At 34.7% G+C, this 23,188-nt stretch overlaps 1 protein-coding gene across 16 annotated transcripts in view; it reads right to left on the reverse strand.

The window, feature by feature from the left end:
• MGAT4C (MGAT4 family member C) overlaps positions 1 to 23,188 on the reverse strand; it is a 926,873-nt gene that overhangs the window by 673,264 nt on the left and 230,421 nt on the right. For 2 of the 16 annotated variants that reach the window (XM_071218997.1, XM_071218996.1), the window contains exon 1: positions 7,243 to 7,342. The exons of the other annotated variants lie outside the window; for them this stretch is intronic. The gene's annotated coding sequence lies outside the window, so the exon portion shown is untranslated. Of the gene's footprint in view, positions 1 to 7,242; positions 7,343 to 23,188 lie in introns of those variants that run through there. 16 annotated transcript variants of the gene reach the window in all.

The following is a 23,188-nucleotide window of genomic DNA, read 5'->3' on the forward strand; positions in this document are numbered from 1 at the left end:
AATGGAAATGTGCACTTCAATTTTTAAAAATGCTGCTGGACAAATTCCATAGTTTGAAGTGATATTAATTCCATTGGATAGGGGTGATGATTTTGCTACATCCTTGGCAGCACTGAGTATGATCAATCTTTCAGATTCCTATCAAACTTATTTTTTTTAAAAAGATCACATTGTTTCAGTTATCATGTCCTTGATTACTAGTAAAGTAGAACTTCTTTTCATTAAATGGCCATTTGTTATTTCTCTTCAATGAATTTCCAGATTATATTCATTGTTCATATTTTCCTCACTTTTTTAACATATATAATGTTGGGGTGTAAAGTAGCAAAATAAACTATGATAAATGATGCAAATTTTAGGTTAAGTCACATGTATTATTAATTTATGATAATTTTTGATCTACAAAAATGGCACTAATTATGGTTTAACCAAATATTTTCTATCATGTGCCATTTGACTTATTTTTAGATTCTTTCATGAGTAAAATAATTTAATTTCATGTAACCTATACATATATTCATTTTTTGCTTTAATATTATATTATTCTTAGATTCTAGACTTATTTTCTTGTATATGGTATAAAATGGTATTTTTTTCATAATGATAACTCTTTTGCTAATCCTTTAAAATTAATACATTTTTGATAATTTCTAATTTCTTTGTAGAATTGTTAAAATGGTTCCAAACTAAAATTCTTTCAGGCTCCCCAGTTAATTTAATATTCTAAAAATTATTTACATGTATAGGATGCATAAAACTAGGCATTCAAAGGTTTGGTTTTTTAAAGATAATGACTCATACAATGTTAAATGCAATTGATTATAGTTTAAAATTAAATTTTACTGAACAATAATATCAACACAATCCCATTAGCTTAGATAGACACCATAGTTTGGACTGAAGCTAAAGTGTCATTTGCAGTGGGAAAATTATACAGTTAACTCTGACTCCTGTTCTTATTTGTCTGACCTGTTCTAACCTCAGTGGACCATATGATGACTCAGTATCCCATTCTCTGTGACTTCTGAAATCTTTGCACAGTTTACAGCTTATTGTGATATCACTTGGCCATCCCTTGTGGCCAAGATATCAGTTAAGTTCATCTCCATATTTTTCCAAATGGCCTGCAAGTTTTAAAATGATTCTTGGAAATAGCCTGGTACCAAGTACTAACTAACAAACTCCAGGCCCTAAAAGTAAGTAGTTATCCAGATGATTCAGAATATATTTCTGCATTTTAGTATTAATATTATATATATATATATATATAATATAAAATTACTGTAAAGAACTTTTAGAAGCATGGTAGGAAGTACAGGGAACACTGGACAATACTGAGGTGTGAGATTCTGTTTCCTTTAATAAAAGTCTATAGTACAACCTTGCAGATAAAGACCAGAGTAAAAGGAGACTGCATGCATTTTGCCCTATGATACGTAGACATTACGTTAGATGCTCTCTAGCCATGATCATCATATCAAACCTATGGAGGCACATTAATCATAGCCATTGTGAAAAAAATGCCCTAAACCACGTAATTATTAGGCAGGAGTCTTAGGCTTCACACTAAAGTGCATCTCTTCCAAAGCCCTGGTCTTTCTGCTCCCACAGCAGAAGCCAATGACTTTCAACTGAGACTCTGCTAGTTAACTGATTCCCATTCACTACATATGGCTTCATTTCACTGCCCTCATATTTACTGAAAAATGTTAGAAAAAGAAAACAAGTTATTGAGGAAATAAGCCTATGGCAGTCAATTTAATTCCAAAGCTTTTTCAAAACCTTACCAATAATTTCAGCTTTCTCGCCCATATGTGTGTGGTATCATAGTTATGAGAAATATAAAAAACATATTTTGTCATAATTAACAGCAATATGATTATGCAGATGGCCTAAATCTACACAGGCAAAGAACAAAAAAAATTGGAAATATCAGATTGGCATGGTTAATTTCTTGAATTTTAACCTATATTGAATGCAGTGGTACTTTCAGCCCAACTCCCTCCTGTTTTACATCTAAAACAGATGGAAGCAGGTTGCATCATGAGTTCAGTCCTTTCAAATTACAATAGTTTATGGTGCTCATCTGCATTTTAATCAGACACAAAGAATTTATTCCTTAATGCATCAAGAAAACCTATTTTTACCACCTGGAAATGCATCAGAGAGTTTATAGCCAATCAGATAAAATACGTTGCACATTTTTATTTTGTATCTCTATCTCTTCAGTATGTAATATTACAGGGATAGAGGTGTCAGCAGTTTTTATTAAGAACTGTGCATAATCCTTTCAAAATAAGGATGAGGAAGTGATTTCATACTCAAAATTCACTTTTAGTAGAAATTTAACTCCTATTTTGAAAGGAGTTGAATTTTTCCACCTATCTAATAAAATCATTTAGTTTAAAATATATTAAACTTAAGGAACAGAGAGTGTAGTCAGCATAAAGGACCTTACTTCTACTACAACCTTCTTTAGATAAAATATGACTGGGTCAGCATGTATCCAAACATTAGAAATTAAATAGGACACAGAAATAGTATTTTTGTAGTAAAAGAAAACTCATCACTTCTATAATAAGGGCTTTTCATTTTATTTTTCAGAGAACTCTATCTAGTCATTCACTTTAATAACTGATGATTATTAATAAAATCAAATTGTGATCTTCAATATAGTACTTTTGCATTATATAATGATACGTATCTGAGTTTCCCACCAGTATTCTAATTATTAAAACATTTTCTGTACAAGAATATTCTCTTTCACTAGATTTTTATAGACTAGCTGAAATAGAAGAAGAAAGGGAAACAATGCAATAAATTTATCAAGGTTTCCAAACCCATGTAGAAAATGAAGAGATTATGAATGAAATTGTCATATTGAAAACCATGCTTTAATATAAATGATATGTTTAAATACGTATGTTTTAACTTGCAATATTTAGGTAGGCCTTTGAGTCAAACACACATTTTAATAGTTGATACACAAATATCCTAGAATTTAAATAATCACAGATACTCCATATTATACTACCTTCTTTATTTGATTACATAAAGAAATTAATTACTGATATGAAATATTAGTTATTCTCAATTTTCCTGATAATCCAAATAATTTATCTACAGTTTCTCAAGTGGAAAAATGATGTATCGCTTTTATAAAATTTATTTATTTTAAATCTTTTTAGGTGCTTATATCTCATAGTTATGAAGAGAAGAGAGAAAATTGTCAAACAATTAGAATCTATTTCTAGATTAAATCACTGTATTTCAACAAACAGGTTTACTTTTTAAAAAATTGAAATTGTGTTCATCTTTCTGTAGCAGCATGGAAAAGGCATAGCAGGAATTCAATTGCACATAACATTAGGGAAAGTAAATTAATACCAATAGAACTTGCAAATATAGGTCTAACATTTATTCTACCAATAAAAATTGAAAACCTCAAACCAAATACAAGATATGAGATATTAGAACTTAGGGGAAATCAATAACACAATGGAAAGAATTGTAATAGAACATATTCCATACCTTTTCTTTGGAGGAATTGAATTTCCTCCTCCACTTAACTACTTACTCACTGTATGATTTTTATGTCATGTAGCCTCATTGAAACTTGATATCCTCAGATGTAAAATGGGCAAATTTACCTCCCAATATAATTGCAAAAATTTAATGATTTAATATATAAAAATTCTTTAAAATGGAAAAATTATTTAGAAATACTAAATATTTTATTTTTAGGTGACTTTAGTTTTTGTCCACTATCACCATAGTCTAAAGTCTCCTGTGCATTTTCCAGGATCTGCTTTTTATAGGTTAGCCATCAGGTTTGTCAAAGACAGGCACACTTCCAACAGTTTTGGAGGTTGGAAGAGGAAATGTTATTAAGTCTCTGATAGTGAAATCCATTAGTAGTTTCCCCACAAGTTCTTTTTTTTTTTTTAAAGATTTATGTATTTATTTATTTCTCTTCCGCCCCACCCCCACCCTGGCTGTCTGTTCTCGGTGTCTATTTGCTGGGTCTTCTTTTTCCACTTCTGTGGTTGTCAGCGGCACAGGAATCTGTGTTTCTTTTCGTTGCGTCATCTGTTGTGTCAGCTCTTCATGTGTGTGACGCCATTCCTGGGCAGGCTGAACTTCTTTCGCGCTGGGCAGCTCTCCTTATGGGGCACTCCTTGCATGTGGGGCTCCCCTATGTGAGGACACCCCTGCATGGCACGTCACTCCTTGCTGCGCATCAGCACTGTGCATGGGCCAGCTCCACATGAGTCAAGGAGGCCTGGGGTTTGAACCGCGGATCTCCCACATCCCCACAAGTTCTTGAGAACCACTGACATCAATCTTAAGACTAAGATGTTGGATAGCGACTGCCCCAAGCTTCACTGACTCCTCCATGATGTTTGTTGTCCAGCTTTTCCAAAGATTATTTATGCTCGTTTTCAATACTAAATACTTTTCATTGAAAATGTAGTGAATGGCTTCTGTTCTGGCTAAATCCTGAATGAACAACCATTTACTTTTTCATGTATATGAAACGTTCATGACTAGGTAAATGAATAGAAGTTGATTGTAAACAAAGTCTGTACCTTCAAGGAAATTTTAATTATATAATACCATAAATAAGTAAATTTTAGCAACATTTACAAACTCCTCTCCATGAAGGTAGAGTCTTCATAATCTTCTTTTAATTCCTGACATCTCTGTTTTTTGTTCCACCTTGGTTTGAGTCTCTCTCTGGTTCCATTGACTTTTCAAACCTCCTAATTTAAAAATCCACCATAAAAATATTCTTTATATCACGTGAATCCCTAGAACTGGTAAGGAACAAATCACATTCCCATCTTTTGTTATCCTCAAAATTTGGTTCTACACATATGGTCCCTAGAGCCCTATATTGTGGGGTCATCATCTGGATTATTTCCCCATGGTTACTACCTTCTAGTCCAATGCTTCTCAAAATATAAGTGCAGGGAGGTGGACGTGGTTCAACTGATAGAGCATCCACCTAACATATGGGAGGCCCAGGGTTTGAACTGAGGGCCTCCTGGCCCATGTGGTGAGCTGGCCCACGCACAGTGCTGCCATGTGCAAGGAGTGCCCTGCCACTCAGGGGTGTTCCCCGCATAGGGGAGCCGCACACACAAGGAGTATGCCCTGCCTTGACCTGCCCCATGTGAAAAAGTGCAGCCCACCCAGTAGTGGCACCGCACACACGGAGAGTTGACGCAGCAAGATGACACAACAAAAAAGAGACATAGATTCCTGGTGTTGCCGAGAATGCAAGAGGACACAGAAGAACACACAGCGAATGGACACAGAGAACAAACAAAGGGGAGGAGCAAGGGGAGAGAAATAAATAAGATACATCTTTTAAAAATATATATATAATGTGTGAACAAATACCTGGAGGTCTTATTAAAGTGAAGATTGCGATTCACAAGTTTATTGTGAAGCCTAAGGTGTTGCATTTCAAATATGCTGCCATATTATGAAGCTGCTGGTCTGCAGATCACTCTTAAATAACAAGGTATGTGTCACTCCAATAGCCATTCCCATGAGACTGATCATCCATTATATGAATTATCATTCAATTGGATATTACTATTAATAATAAGCAAATCAGGGTGTTAGAATACTTCATTCTAAACAAACACACGTCTTTTTACATAAAATTAATTTCTAGGTAAAATATTGATAGAAAGGAATATTTTGTGGTGTGTTAGCCTGCTGCTGAAAGTGTGTTTTTGATAACTCAGTTACCAGAAAGACTGATGTATTGCAATTTAGCCCAAGATTTTATGATTTTCCCACTCCCCACATGTGTTTTAACTTTCTATTATTCTGTAAATAATGACCACAAACTTATCCACTTAAAACAACATTCATTATTTCCCACTCTCTGTAGGTCAGAAGTCTGGGCTTGGCTTAATTGGATTCTGTGCTCATGATCTCATCAGACTGAAATCAAGGTACGGGCTAGAGCTGCGATCTCACTTAGGGCTTGAAGTACTTTCCCCAGCTTATTCAGGTTATTAGCAGAATTCAGTTCCTTGAGGTTTTAAGACTGAGGTCCCTGTTTTCTTGAAGGCTATCAACCAGCTCCTAGACATCACCATTCGGTCCAAGCCAGTGGCCTTCCCGCAACATGGTAAATTACTTCTTCAAAGCTAGCAGGAAGCTCTCACCCCAGTCTACTATGAAGGAGTCTCATATAACATAAGGCAATCATTGGAGTGACTACACCATCCCTTTGTCATTATAATGTAGCCTAAGCAAGGGAATGACTATCCCATCATATTCACAAGCCTTGCTCACACTCAAGAGGTAGAGATTATAAAAGGGCATGAGTCTTTGGGGGTTGTATTAGTTTCGAGGGCTGCCATATTAAATTACCACAAACTAGATGGCTTGAAACAACAGATTTTACTCCCTGTTTGTTCTGGAGTCTGAAAGTTCAAGATCAAGGTGTCAACAGGATTGCATTCCTTCTAAAGGCTCTAGGGAAGAATCCTTCGTTTCTTCTTCTTAACTTCTGGTGGTTCCCAGGAACTCTTGGCATTCCTTAGCTTGTAGATGCATCACTCCAGTCTCTGTATCCTCCATTCTCATGTAACCATCTTCTCTCTTCTCATAAGGTCATCAGTCATTGGATTTAGAGCTACCTAATTCACTATGTCCTCATCTCAGTTCTTAACTAATTACGTTTGCAAAACTTTACTTCCAATAAGGTCGCATTTATGGGATTCAGAGGGTTGAATTTTTTTTGATGGCACTTTTCAACTCACTACATGGGGTTATCTTAGAACTCCATGTACCACAATATATGCAATCACGCCTAATGAAGTTCATTTACAATTTTACAGTGACTGCTCAGTCACTCATCTTCCCCACAACTCATAATTGTTGCCTTCTATTAACATTTCCAAAGTTTTCCAAATAGCATAAAACTTAATGTTTCATCATATACACCCATTACTTAAGAGACCTTAATTATTCCTTTTTAATATTTTAAGTAAGGTTTCATAATTTGAGATGAAAATTTTAAATCTACATTTTGCCCATCCTCATCTGCCTTGCATTTATATTAGCACTACCATTAGAAATAAACATTGTCTCTTTATTCTAGTTTCAATTTTATACTGAGCCACAGGTTTCTCATCAGCAATATGGATAATAATATTATCAGAAGATAAAGTAACAGTTATAACCACTTATCAGAATCAATGAGCAAGTACATACTTGTAACTGCAGTACACAATTACTTCTGGTTTTTGTCATTGACATCAATAAGGAAATATTGAAAGGTTACTCTCATTTTTCAAGTTCAGGTGCAATGACACTACGAAGAAAATATTTAAATGCCTCTCATTATTTTACATAAATATAGACTTTTAAAAATAAAATATGTACATATATTTATAAAGGCCCATGACAATTTTCCATCTGTATTCATAGGATAGGCAATCTTTTTACTGATCTTGCATTCTTTCTTTAAAAAACACTAAAAAATGTATACTTTATTAATACTTTTCATGTTAAAAGTAAATCATTGTTTTTATTTGTTTTTCAATCCAAGCATTTAATGCAATGAAATATTATATAAAACCTATTGTGGACCATAGTATGAAGAAAATGGAGTTATAAAGAAAAGCAATTTTTTTTCAGATGAGTGGCCTACAAAAAACCCTGAATCCTTTTGACTACCTAATTTTCTACATTAGGCATTTTAAAAGAATATGTAATCTACATGGCTAGGGAGTTCAAATGGGTCTTAATATTGTAAAGGCAATTTCTACAAGCAATTAATGAATATACAATTCTAGTAACTATAGCCACTCTGTAAACAATTATAATAGATGCATTTTTGTACATGATTTGGAAAATTATTCTCTAAAAAGTTCACTTATTTGTATATAAGTTATTTAAAAGTTCTTCTATATTTTCTTTATATGGATTAATTTCTATATCATTATAAAAAGATCATAAAGTGATTTCAAGATACTTATTCATTTCATTAGAAAAAATAATTTTCAATATACATGATGAATATACTCACACTAAATATGCAAATTTTTAAAACTACCGCTTTTCCTCATTGTGCTGGTAATAATTGTCAAAAATTCTTTCTCATTGCAAAATTTAAAGTTACATTATAATTATTTGCACAACTGTTGCCATAATTATCCTACATGTTTATCAAGGACAGTCACTTCTGAAAGCTTCTACTTCTATAACTCTCTCCATTCCATCCAAAACAGTATTATTATCATGATTTTTCTAAATTAAAATTGAATCATGTTCCTGTCAAAACAAAAACTCTTCAGTAGCTCCTAGGGCCTAATGGTAAAGCTCAAACATTTTGCAGACAAAGACATCCTGATTATCCCTTCAGCTTTTGAGGTGATGTGCAAATATATTCAAATATTAAAGTAAAATAAAGGGATTAAAATTCCTGAGTACAGAATATTTTTGAGACAGGGAAAAGTTAATAAATACTTGTTGACAGAATGAACGAGTGTATGAATTAGAGTAGAAAGCAGAAACATTATTCCTTTGAGAAATACGCAATAGAACAGAATAGGATAAACCCCATCTCCTTCTTCATTGCTTAGATACTACTAAAGGGAGCAAGGAAAGAGTTTACAAACATTTTAAATCATTAGGAATATTGCACCCAATTTTATGTAGCTTGATGAACAAATTCATAATACTAAGGGAGAATAAATAGATATTGCTAATTTTGGTACTTGCTAATATTTTAACCTTAAATTTTTATCAAGCTTTTGAGATAAAAGGTTAGTGTCATATATCTGCATTTTTAAAGCAGGTAGGCAAGGTTGATACCATCCAATTTTACAAATTAAAAAATTGGGACTAAAAGAAGTTAAGTTTTTCTTTTTAAATTCACAGATATAAAAGTAATTCTTCCTTAAATGATCTGAGAAAAAATAAAATGAAGGGATCTGGAAGTAACTTTTAGGATACATAAGAAAAATATATAGTTTTATAGAATTCTATTAACATATTTATTCATTCAAAAATATTTCTCAAGGCTTGGTTACTATTCTATGGATGCAGATGCCTCTTTGAACAATAAAGATGGCTTTTTAGCTTCTAGAGCTTAGAGTTTAGTATGGGCAAGTGACGATAAAAATAAAAAATAAATTTAGTGATTGCACATGTGGTAAGTTCAATGGAAGTAGCAAACAAGATGCCAATTTTTTTAAAAAGCACGATTGAGGTGAGTATAGCTTACTCTAGAAAGGATGATCAGGGTTTGGTACTGCTAGAAGTGAAATTTAAGCTGAGGCATGATGGAAAGGAAACAGACCAGCAAGCAGGCAGAGTGTTTCACACAAAGGCAGGCAGTGATGGCAAGAGCTTTGTGGTGGGAAATTTGTGGACCAGTTTTCAAAAACTGAAAGCTGGTTAGTGGGACTGGAACACAATGAGTCTGCAGAAGGCACAGAGATTGAGTCAGGGGAAGGAGGCACTAGGGAATCAGGGAGACTCTACTATAATAAATTAAGATTTGTTTTAAATTCAGTGGGGGTCAGTTAATGGTTATAAGCAAGCAAATGGTGCAATTGAATTAACATTATAAAAATTATTTTTAAGAGAACTTATTTGAGTTGTGAAGAATAAAACAAGGAGAATCAAAAGGGGGTTTTTGCAGGTTTTCAGATATTTGAATCTTATCTGTCCTGGACTATGCTGTGAGGGTGGGAAGGAATGTCAGTGAAGAGAAGTAAATAAAATCAAGTTATGTTTAGGACAGAGAACTGATAGACTATTTTGATGAATTGGTGGGATGGCATGAATAAAAGGGGAGAATGAATACTGGCTCCGGTTTAATTTTTAATTTGAGAATAATGACATTTACTGTTGAGTGCAGATGGGAAGAAACAGATTTAGGGCATGAAGCAAACTTCAATTGAGATGACAAGAAGACTATATAATTTGCCATCCAAAAAGGGACACTTTTGTGAGTGATAGAAGGAATTTTCAATAATGCAATAATTATTGCAGGACAATTGGCATAAATTAGGATTGTCACTATAAAGATTAGTAATAAGAATAGGTGTAAAAAAAAAAGAATAGGTGTAAAGAAAGAGTAATAACTGATCGTTATGATGTACTATGGGCCAGGCTTATATCTTTTCATAGTTTTTCTATATACACACTAATAAAATTCTCCCCAAATGTTATTTTCACTAGAGACATTTTGCAGACAGGAAATCTGAAAGAGAGAGATGAAGTAGTTTGTAAAGTTCACAAATGTCATAATCGGTGACACTGGGCTGTTATGCCCCACTGCTCCCCTCCAGAACCCACGTATTTAACCAATACATATTATGGTTTCACACAGGAAGCATTTTCCATCATGAGGTGGTGCCTCTTGTTTAAGAAAGAAAACTGCTCCGTTTTCCAAACATGATAAAGCATAAATATAAAAATTTTTTAGATTAAAATAAAAAATAACCTGAACACTTTGAGACGTATTCCTAAGCATGGAAAGTTACATCTAGAAGAGCAATCTTACCCTTGCAAAATGTCCCTATTGTGCATCCACATATAGAAATCTACCAGCTCTGTGACCTATACAAGCTTGGAGTAAACATAGGTCTGACATAGTGTCTTAGCTTGCTCATTCTGCTGTCACTTAGTACCACAAACTGGGTGACTTAAAACAACAGAAATTTATTTTCTCACAGTTCTGGAGGCTACAAGTCCAAAATCTGTAGGAAAATCCTTCCTTGCCTCCTCCTAGCTTCTGGTGGGGTTCCAGCAATCCTTGGGCTTCAATCTCTCCCTCAATTGTTACACCTCATTCTCCCCTGTGTCTATCTCTTTTCTCTCCTTCTTATAAGAATATGTCATATTGGATTAGTGCATACCCTGTTCCAGTTTGGCTTCATCTTTAGTAATAATGTCTTCAAATACCCATTTCCTAGTAAGGTCACATTTACAGGACATGGGTTATGATGTGAACATGCCTTTTGGGGAGCAATTCAATGCATAACACATAAGAAAATCAATAATATACCAGAGTGAATATTTTAACAAAAGATCTGAAGACATCTTCCAGATCTAAAACCATTCAAATTCTATTGGAATTACAGTTGTATCATATCTTCTGAACATCTAATCCCAGGTCTCCTTTACAAGCCTCCCCCTCATTTTTGTAGGCAGCAAATGAGGTTTTCTGTACCAGAAAACCCTCTTCAAATTCTTAATCAAAAGAATGATTTTTCGGAATTATTTTACTACCATTAATGTTATTGCTGTAGTTATGAACAATAGAATCTTCTTCTACCTAACTTATGAAAAAAAGGAATTTTATTGGAAAGATTGGCAGCTCACAGAATCCCAGGAACAGCTCAGAAAACACTCCAGCTGGAAGATTAGAAATACTAGAGCTGCTCCAGGAGTTGGACTTGGGAAACCTTTTCCCTTAGTCTCTGCCTACCATAGCTCAACTCCAGTGATTTCCAGTTTGTGGATTTCCCCATTCTCAATTTAAAATTACCAGGAGAGATGATCTGATAGTCCAGTTTTGGACTACAGCAAGATCAATAAGTAGTGGCTGGAGATGGGAGGTTGGCCCCAACAAGGACCTTGGTCACTGAATTGCAGTTATTTTCAAGGAATGTGGTATTTTTTTTATGCCAGGAGCTCAACCTAATTAACATATTCTACATTCTGCCCTATGGATGTAGTATGTGTGCATGTGTATGCGTGCACACACACATGCATTACTTCCCTCCATTCAAATATACCTGTCTATCACAATCTAATCATACTACACGGTCTTCTTTCCCCTAAGAGATAACCAGATGTCACATTCACCTATTCCAATCAGAGTATTCAAGAGGCAATTTATTTTATTTCCAATTCAATATGCAAAATCTTAGAAATAAAGACACATATACCATCTCTCCTTCATTGTATAGTAGAGAAAAAGAAGAATAAATACAGGAAAAAATCATACTTTTATTAGAATAGAATAAAAGAGGGACTATCATGGGAAGTGGATGTGGCTCAACTGTTTGGGCTCCCATCTACCGTATGGAAGGCCGTGGATTAGCTTTCTAGGGCCTCCTTGTGAAGGCAAGCTGGCCCAGCCAGCAGAGAGCTGACAGCCTGCAGAGAGCTGGTGTAGCAAGATGAGGCAACAAAGGGAGACAAGCAGACACAGAAAACGCACAGCAAATGGACACGGAAAGCAGACAGCAAGCAAGTGACAACAGGGGAGGGATAAACAAATTTAAAAAAAAAAAAGAAAAAGAGGGAAGATCATTCTATGGAGCAAGCAAGAAACATTTTAGCTCTCATATTTGAAAGTGTCACAAATCTCTAGATCATTCTCAACTTCTTTGCCTTAAGCTCTCATTCCAACTGGCCTGAGTAGAAGCATTCCTTATTATGTAGTCACAGATTATGAAGTAGCATTTCTATGCACTACAAGGTGTGATCTCGGGAAGTGACACTCCAGGGATTCTGGCCCATTTGTCCTGATTAAGGGCCACTGTTTCAGACAAAATTCTGAACCCTATGAAATACCTGCTCATTTTCACAAAATATGGTCTCCTACCCGATCATCTGGTTGAATATTCAAGAGATCATTCTACTGTTCTATAAGATAAAATGTCACTGAATAAAAAGGTACTTGTTTTTTAGTGAATATTTATGTACATTTTTTGGCTAGACACATGTCTTCGTCATCTTCAGGGAGGGAAACTCAATGCTATGACGTCCATGAATTTCCTCCTTCTCTGCAAATATAATTATTTTTAGAGCATTTAATAATGACTTAATTTTTGATGATTAAAAAATTAATCATAGGCATTTGCTCAGTAAGGCATCCTGTCCAAAAGATTAACAATATTGAGAAACTTTTAGTAATCAGTCAAAAATATTTCTAGTATCTGGGTTTATTTGAGAGTTTCATTTTCAAAACTGATTTTCAGTTTTCATTTTGAAGAATCTTACTCTATTGTACTTCCTTAATACCTAGTTTTCTCTTTTTACTCTTTTTGTTATCTTTTCTTTATTTTATTTTTTTAAAAGGTACTTAGCTTATAGAAATGTTACCTAAAAAGGTAGAGGATTCCCATATGCCCCATTCCCTACCCCTCCCATACTTTTTCACCTTAAAAATATCCTTCATTAGTGTGGTACATTGTTACAATTGATGAGCACATATTGGAGCATTGCCACTAAGTGTGGATTATAGTTTACATCATAAACTCTCTCCCACACATTTTTGAAAGTTATGGCAAGATATATAACAGCCTGTATCCATCACTGCAACATCATTCAGGACAATTCCAGTGTTCTGAAAATTCCACCATATTATACCTATTTTTTTTAAAGATACTTAAGTTATTTAAATGTTACCTAAAAAATATAGGGAATTCTTATATGCCTTGCTTCCCACTCCTCCCACATTTCCCCACATTAACAACATCCTTCATTAGTGTGGTAAATTCATTGCAATTTATGAATTGTTACCCTTAAAGTGATGTAGGCATCAGGAATACTGGACAATTATATGTACTTCTGGAAGTTCTGACCTGTGGGAGGAATTGCTTTATGAGAGAAATTCAGCAAAAGCCCCTTCCCACCAAGTGCTGGCATAAGATGTAGAATCACTGTCAACCTGAATCAAGGTTTGTGTTTATTTGTTTTTCATTTACTTTGGATTGATAGGATCTCTGAGATCACAATTGTGGGCTAAGAGAGGGTACATATGTGGCCAGAAAGGGTATGCTGGGAGTAACTACATACTGTGTTCACTTGTGAAATATGAAGTCCGAATGTTGCTATTTCTCCAATCATATATTTTTTCATCACTGGAATTAGTAAAATGTGGACATAGAGAAAACAGATTTTTTTAACATTAATTGTTTTGCTTTCATATCATCTTAAATGCCAGATGATATGTAAATCTGTAATATAGCATAAATAGAGATTCCCATTTTCTTCTACCACTCCTTTGTATTTGGGAATGAACTACATAAAGTACCAGAATGTTGGGACCTCAGATGACTTGTATGACCTCCCTCAAGGTCTAAATTAGAGAATAAGCAACTTACTCTTCTGATTGAGAATTTCTTAGCTCCAGCCCCTAAGTCACTCAGAAAGCACAGCTGTGCATGTTACCTCTGAATGCCCATCTTAAAAAGATGTGATTTTAACAGTCTTTTGAAATCTCACTGGATTCCAATGCTACATGTTAAAAGCAAATTACTACCATGATTTCTGGAAAGAAAAAAAAGCCCCATCACAATAGATAAAAAAACATTTTAGCACTGAATCCCTACTCTCTTGGAGAACATTTTGACACAAGGTGTCTGCACAAATTTCCTCTAAATAATTTGGCAGAGTGTGCACATATTGGAATCTGGATATTTCTTAATTTTAAAATCTACTTATTAGCATTCTGATATTTAAATTATTCATAACCTGTTACAATAGTAAGCACTGAATTATTTAGCATCTTTGTATTATATTCTTTGGAAAGCCTATGATGCATTACAGATTTGCTGTTTTGTTTAGATGGCTTTTTAAATAAGGAGTAAGCAATCATTGAGGAAAAGTGAAATTCTAATATTTTCCCTTTACATTAAAATGCATAACATTAAACTTTTTTAAAAATTAAAAAACTTGGAAATTTAAATTCCTACCACTCATAATACATATATTGTTTTGAGAAAAAATGGGAGCTAGCTTTTTAAAACACAATTATCATTAATTATTGTCAACTGATTTCTGACCCATAAGTCAATGATGGTAAACACAAGTGTAAAAAATATTGCTCAATATCTGTATTTTTATTTTTTGATTTCATCAGTATCAGTTCCTTTTAAGGCATATAAGATATCTTGAATTAAAATCAGCCCAGTGTATAAAAATATACACTTATTATACCTCTAGCCTTTTTGGTGTTTGTGTCCCCTTTAGTTGAGTAGATTACAAACATTTTTACAAGTATGAGATCTTTTTCCCAATTACAAAGGACTTCTTGTTTGCATAATTTTATTTCACGTTCATAAAAAACAGTGTGAATGGTGGCAGCTTGAGTTAAATTGTATAGAAATTACTAACATCTGCACTCTCTAAGCTGCAAATATTACAATTAGAAATAAACAATTATAAGGGCAAGACTCTACAGATAAGGCTAGCCTCTGAAAATGTTTAATATTTATGTAAGAGGAGTTTGTTTTACATGATGTATCCATTATTATCTCTTCTTTTTGGATGTTCTTACTTTCTTTACAATCTCCACCTGATATCAAATGCTTAGTAAGTAGATTAAAAGTCATGTTACCTATTCTATATCCCTACATAATCAACATCTTAATATGCACCCTATGTTCAGTTAAGCGTTAATTTGAGGTTACTATGTCCATCATGAAACTCTATGACAAAAACTATGGATATAATGGAAAATATCCACAGTTATTATGGCTTCAAGGTATTAATAATTTGATAATTAAGAATAATTTTGTAGAATACCAGTAAGTCCACTCTAATCCATATTTTATTCCTCCATTCTGTAGACCCTGGGATGGTGAGGAGGAGAAAGTGAACACAGTAGTTGCTAAGGGCAGGGAGAGGGAAGAAGAGATGTGATATGGGGGTATTTTTGGGGACTTTGAGTTGTCCTAAATGATATTGCAGGGTCAGAGTATGGACTTTATATATCCTGCCTTAACCTACTGAATGTACTGGGAGAGAGTGTGAACTACAGAGTAAACTATTATCTAGGTGGTGCAGCAGTCTCCAAAATGTGTTTGCCAAGTGCAATGGGTGTGCCACAATAATGGGGGAGGTTGTTGGTGTGGGAAGAGTGGGGTGGGGGGTTGGGGGTTATATGGGACCCTCTTATCTTTTTTAATGTAGCATTTTTGTGTGTGTGATGTATTTATCTTCAAAAAATACAATTTACAAAAATGATGGGTTGGGGGGGAGTGGGGTATATGGGAACCACTTATGTTTTTTATGTTTTTTTTAATGTTTTTTAATGTAATGCTCTTTGTGATCTATTAACTTTAATTTAAAAAGTGTAAAAAAACATTTGGAAACCTAAATATAATATATGAAAGATGCAATAATGGAAAGAGTCCCAAATTGGCATATCAGGTAGAGTGTTAGGGAATGTTGCATAGAAGATCTAATATCATTGCTACATGTAAATAATGAATAGGATTTGACCTTCTGACCTATCAAAATGTACTTGTCCTTTATAGAACATACATACCTCTCAAATTTTATTAAAGTTTTGACCAAGCTTTATATTGGAAAAATAATGTTTATCTCTGCAAAATTTAGCCCAACATTTTAAACAAAACAATGTGTGGAAAAAAAGGAACCAACAAGATTTATGTTCCTAATATAATTGAAAGAGTGTCAAAATCGCATAGGAACCATTTGAAATGTGCATTGTTTCCCTGATATTGATGGAAATGAGATAGGCATCACAGTTTCACAAGTAGTATAAGACTTTCTCAACCTTTCTGCACTTGTCTCAAACATTTTCCACAGTGTCTTTTATATTCAGTGTTTGTTTTTGCCTAATATTATACCATGAATCATAAAACAGTTGAAAATATTATCAAGAATGTGGATATGAAAGCAAAGCAGGTAAGGAATTAACTCTTAGTGGCAATGCTCCAAAATGTGTTCATCAATTGTAACAAATGTACCACACTAATGAAGGATGTTGTTAATGTGGGAAAATGTAGGAGGGGTAGGGAGGAAGGTAAATGGGAATCCTCAAAATTTTTTTGTGTTTAACATTTTTGTAATCAAAATCTTTAAAAAAAAAAAGAAATATGGTTAAAATGTTTTGATGAATGAGAGCCTACCAAAAGATAGTGAAATAATAGAATTAATGAAGTAGCATTTATAGGTTCTATGTATGTGACTAGAATACACAATTCTATTTTGGAAAATCATGAAAAATAATTAGAAAAGGGATGGAGGTAAAGGATAGTCAAAGACTCAGATTTTCCACCATATTAATCAGTTTGGGAAGTTAAAGAAAAGTCAATAACAGGGAAATGAGTTGGCAAAGGAGTTGACTTCCAAAGCAAGCCCTACTTGCTCAGCAAAATTGAGATACAAGCTTTGCTCATGGCATCAAAATAACAGTGGACACGGCATCAACTCTCTATGAGAAGATGACTGTTTACCTCTCCAAACTTTAAAACATAACCAAATGTGGTTACACCACTAAACAAAATTTTTATGTAGATAATTCAGGATTGTTTTGAAAGTAAGTATTATCCTATAGGTTTATCTCTAAGGAGAAATTATACGGTTATAGAGCCTTCAAGAACAGGCTGATTCAACTGATCTGGGTACTTGTGATGAAAATATTAAGTTAAAGCTCAAACTAATCTACCGTTGTGAACAGTATATACTCAAAGGAATGACCAAAGAGAAATGGCCAGCTATCTGGAGATCCTCAAAGCCTGCCTGACAAAGGAGGATTTTTGTAAATTATGTATAATCTTACCTTTGACCCCTTAAAAGAGCATATCAGCAAAACATAAATCTTGTGAGACTTTAAACATTTTGACCATTTAACATTCAGCCAAAGCTGTAGAATAAAGTTATTGGGTTTTGTTTGTTTTTAAATTTTTTTTGATTAGAGAAATTATAAGTTTACATAAAAATCTGTACAATTGTACAATGCTGTACAATTACAGCATTCCCATATAGCCACACAGATTATTAATAGTTTGCATTAGTGTGATACCTTTGTTACAATTGATGAAAAAAAATCTTAATTTTAGTATTAACTATAGTTTATAATTTACATTAGATTATATATTTTTGCCAATATACACCCTATTATTGACACTTTGTATTAGTGTGTATGTTTGCTATAATTCATGAAAGAACATTTTTATTATTGTACTACTAAATATAGATCATTGTTAACAACAGGTTTCACTGTGTTCTATAGTCCTATGTTTAACTTTTAATTTTTATTCTAGTAACATTATATAACCTAAAATTTCTCCTTTCAATTAAATTCACATATACAATTAAGTGCTATATATTACACTCTCAATATTGTGCTACCATTAACACCATTCATTTCCAATATTTGCTACCATTAACACCATTCATTATAATCAATCAAAATAGATCTTCTATACAAATTAAGCATTAGCTCCCCATTCTTTACCCCAAACCCAGCCCTTAGTAACCTATTCTAAATTCTGACTCTAACAATTTATTACAATTTTTTCATATCAGTGAGATCATAAAATATTTGTCCTTTTGTTTCTGGTTTATTCCACTCAACATGTCTGCAAGGGTCATACATGTGGTAACATGAACCAGAACTTCATTCCTTTTTAATATTGGATAATATACTGTATGTATATACCAGATTTTGTTTATCAATTCATTGATCTATGGATACTTGAGCTGTTTCCCTCTTCTGGCAATTATGAATAGAGTTGCTATGAATATCAGTATAAAATACCTGTTTGAGTCCTTTCAATTCTTTTGAGTATATCTCAAGTATTGGGATTGTTGGGTCATATGGTAATTTTACATTTAGCTTTCTGAGGAACTGCCCAATTGTCTTACACAGAAACTATACCTTTTTACATTCCCACTAGCCATCAATGAATCTTCCTATTTCTCCACATCCTTTCCAACATTTGCAATTTTCTGTTATTTTATTTAAGAGTAGCCATTCTAGTGGGTGTGAAATGGTATCTGGTTTCTATTTGCATTTCTATTTGCATTTTTCTATTTGCATTTTTCTAATACCTGATGCTGTTGAGAATCTTTTCTGTGATTTCTAGTCATTTCATTTTTTAATTTTTAAAAAATATTTTTTATTTATTTTTAAAAGATACTTAAATTACATAAAATGTTACATAAACATATATAAGGGATTCCCATATGCCCCACTCCCCACATCACCACTTTTACCCACATTAACAACTTCTTTCACTAGTATGGTGTGGGGAGCCACCCGCTGTGAGGTCTGTTTACAGCCTCCAACAACATGGCGGATTTCATAATTACTACAGCCCTGCCCCGCCATTTCCTTCTTCTTCTTCCTCTTTGTTTCTTTGTTCTCCCCTTCCCGCCACAACTCTGGTGACCACAGCCATACGCATGTGCAAGGCGGGAAACTCCACTGACCCGGCACAAAATTTCAGCCAATCCCCTCCTTGGATGTTTGCCACCCACAAGACCAGCCTATCACCTATGGACACGTTCCCTTCCCTCAGTATAAATTCCCATGTTCTACCCCCAATAAATGAGGCTTAATCAGAATCCTGTCTTGCCTCCATTCTTTCTCGTCTCCTGCCCCCCCCCCCCCCACTTCTTCCCACAGGCCCCTGGAATCCGCCCCCACCGGCTCGGGACAGTATGGTATATTCATTGCAATTAATAAACACATTTTTAAAATTTTTATTAAAGTTAATAAATCATATAGAATGTTACATTTAAAAAAACATAAAAGGTTCCCATATAACCCCTACCCCACCCCCACCCCCATCATTTTTGTGAATTGTATTTTTGAAGATATTTGCATCACAAAAAAGGTTACATTATAAAAAATATAAGAGGTTCCCTTATATCCCTCATCCCCTCACCCCATTCCTCCCACACCAGCAACGTCCCCCATCATAGCAGCACACGCATCGCAACCTGCGACCACATTTTGGAGCACTGCTGCACCACATGGATAACAGTTTACTCTATAGTTCACACTCTTCCCTGGTACTTTTAGTGAGTTATGGCAGGATATATAATGTCCAGCATCTGACCTTGCAATATCATTTAGGAAAACTTCAAAGTCCCAAAAATGCACCCTCATAACATCTCTTCTTCCCACTCCCTAGCCTCAGCAACTACTGTGGCCACCTTCTCCCCATCGATGATACAATTTCTTTTATTAATAGTCACATTGCCACACAGCATGGATTATGGTTTATATTGTAGTTCACATTCTCTCCCTCTTAATTCTGTAGGTTATGGCGTAATATATAATGTCCTGTATCTGACTCTGCAATGTCATTCAGGACAATTCTAAGTTCCAAAAGTTTTCCCATATTATACCTCTTTTTCCCTCTCCCTGCTTTCAGCAACTCCAGTTGCCACTATCTTCACATCAGTGATATAATTTCTTCCATTCCTAGAACCACAATAAGTCTATAGTAGAACACCAATAAGTCCTCTCTAGTCCATATTTTATTCTCCAATCCTGAGTATTCTGGAATGGTGATACCCACTCCACTAAATTAAAAACTAAAATTAAAATAAAGTTAAAAAATTGGGGTATTAAAAAATGAAAAATATTTAAAAATTTTTTTTTGATGTTTTGCCTTTCATCATGTAATAACTCTTGTCCTGCATATACTGTGGCAGTTTCTTCTATTTCTTTCTCAGTGTCTTACTTTTTTTTTCAAATAGATTTTGGGTCACAGTAAAGTCACATACAAAATATAGGGGACTTCCATATACCCAACATCCTCCCCCTTTTCCCCTTTTCTTATTAATGATCTTTTAGCAGGTGGATGGTACATTTGTTACAACTAATATACAAATATTGAAACATAGCTACTAACCTTGGCCAGTAGTTTGCATTATAGTTTACAATTTAGACCATACACTCTTATAAATTTTTGATAAAATTTAACATGGCCTGTATCCATAATTGCAAGATCATGTAGAACACTTCCATTGCCCCCTAACTACCCCCTCTCCAACTATTCTATTTCTCCCTCCCCCTCCTGAAGGGCCCACAGCGACCACCAGGCTTCACTCCTTGAAGTAAGGGATTCATAGATACTTTCAACAATGCCAAGGACTTGACACAACTAGTCTGCCTCCTGATTTAGGAACCACCAATGCTCTCGAGAGTCACCCCCCCCCCCCCCCCCCGTTTGAGAACATATCAGGCCTCCCCATTGTGGGAGTCCAATTCCTTCCCACTCATTATGTGAGTCTCCTTTTTAGCTATTTGTATAACCTCTTTGGAGAACTGTTTATTCATGTATTTTGTCCATTTTTAATTGGGCTTTTTCCTTTTTATGACTGGGTTTTAGGATTTCTCTATATATTCTTGTTATTAAACCAGTGGGCCCTTCTTCAAAATTTATGCTCCCCAGAGTTGGATTCAGTTGTGTTTTCACTACACAAGGCTCAGCTGCTCCTCTACTTGAACCTATAGTTAGTACTAGAGTTGATAGTTGTATGTCCAAGAGACTTAAAACTTCAGGCTGTCCATTTGCCAGTTGGGCCCAGTATCTCCATAGACTTGCAAAACCTACTCTCTAGTTCATTGCACTCAACCAGGACTACCTACAAGGAGAAGATGAATGACAACAACTATCTCAAGGAACAGAGAGAGTCTGCAACTGCAAGTAAGAAAGTCCCATCTCCCTGCCACATGGGACCTAAACCCCCTCTCAATTAGAGATGGAGTGGGCATCACCATCACGGAATCCTCAGGATTTGTTAATGGAAGGTGGACTAGAGTAATCTACAGTTCTTCTACTGTAGACTTGTTCTGATCCTAGCAAAGGAAGGACTTTTATCATGGACGTGGAGGCTATGGCCGCTGGAAGTTCTGAGGGGAGGGAGAGGGAAAAATAGGTGTAATCTGGGGGCATTTTTGAGACTTGGAAATTCTCCTGAATGACATTTCAATGACAGATTCAGGTCACTGTATATCATGTAATAACTTGCAAAAATGTGTGGGAGAGAGTGTAAACTACAATATAAACTATAATCATTGCTTAGTGGCAATGCACAAGATATTCTCACCAATTGTGATACATGTACTACACTAATGAAGGATGTTGTTGATGTGGGAAAATGTGGGAAGGCTAGGGAGGAAGGCATATGGGAATCCCCTATATATTGTGTGTAACATTTGTATAATCTGTTTCTTTAAAAATAAAAAAATTAAAAGGTATATTTAAAAAATTTTTATCAGATATGTGGTTTCTAAATATTTGCTCCTATAGTTTCATTATAAACTCCTTTGATGCTCAAAATTTATTTTCATTTTGAGGAGGTCCCATTTATCTATTTTTTCTTTCCTTCCTGTGCTCTTGGTATAAAGTCCAAGAAACCATTGCCTAACAGAAGATCCAGAAGAAGCTTCTCTACATTTCCTTCTAGGAGTTTTATAGTCCTGGTTCTTATATTTGGGTCTTTGATCAACTTTGAGTTCATTTTTGTATATGGTGTTAGAAGGGCTCCTTCTTCATTCTTTTATATATGGATATCAAGTTCTCCCAGCATCATTTTAGCATTTCCACCCTCCGCCTTGCAGCTTTTTTTTTTTTTTTTGCTTGCTGTCTGCTTTCTGTGTCCATTCGCTGTGCATTCTTCTGAGTCTGTATTTATTTTTTATGTATTTATTCCCCCTACCCTCTTGAGGCTTGTTTGCTGTCTGCTCTCTGCATCAATTCGCTGTGCATTCTGCGTTTTTGCTGGCCCCCCCTCCCCCCCTTTTTTTGTTGTTGCATCACTTTGCTGAGTGAGTTTTCCATGGTGCTTGGGGGCCAGCCACCTTCTGTGGCACCTGGGCTCATGGTTTTCTGCAGCATACAGGTGAGCCTGCCTTCACAAGGAAGTGCCGGGATGCAAACCCAGGTCTCCCCTATGGTAGATGGGAGCCCAACTGATTGAGCCACAGTTACTTCCCTTTCCCAACATCATTTGTTGATAACACTTTTCTTTCTAAATTGATAAGGCTTGGCAGCATTTTTCACAAATCAGTTGGCCATAGATTAACTCTCAATTCAATTTCATTGGTCAATGTATCTATCCTAATGCCAGTACCATACTATTGTGACCACTGTAGCTTTATAATAAACTTAAATGTCAGAAAGTGTGAGTCCTCCAAATTTGATCTTTCTTATCGGGATGGCTTTTGTTATTCAGGACCAGTACCCTTCCAAATAAATTTGGTCGTTGTTTTTTTTCCATTTTTTAAAAGTAGGCTGTTGGATTTTTTATTGGGATTGCACTGAATCTGTACATCATTTTAGTTAGAACTAACATCTTAACATTATTTAGTCTTCCAATCCATGAGCATGAATGTCCTGGAGTGTTCTTACATTCATTTATATATTTTTTGATTTCTTTTAATAGCCTGTTGTAGTTTTCTGGTTATAAATCCTTT

This window comes from Dasypus novemcinctus, chromosome 12, assembly GCF_030445035.2.
Source record: "Dasypus novemcinctus isolate mDasNov1 chromosome 12, mDasNov1.1.hap2, whole genome shotgun sequence".
NCBI lineage: Eukaryota > Metazoa > Chordata > Mammalia > Cingulata > Dasypodidae > Dasypus > Dasypus novemcinctus.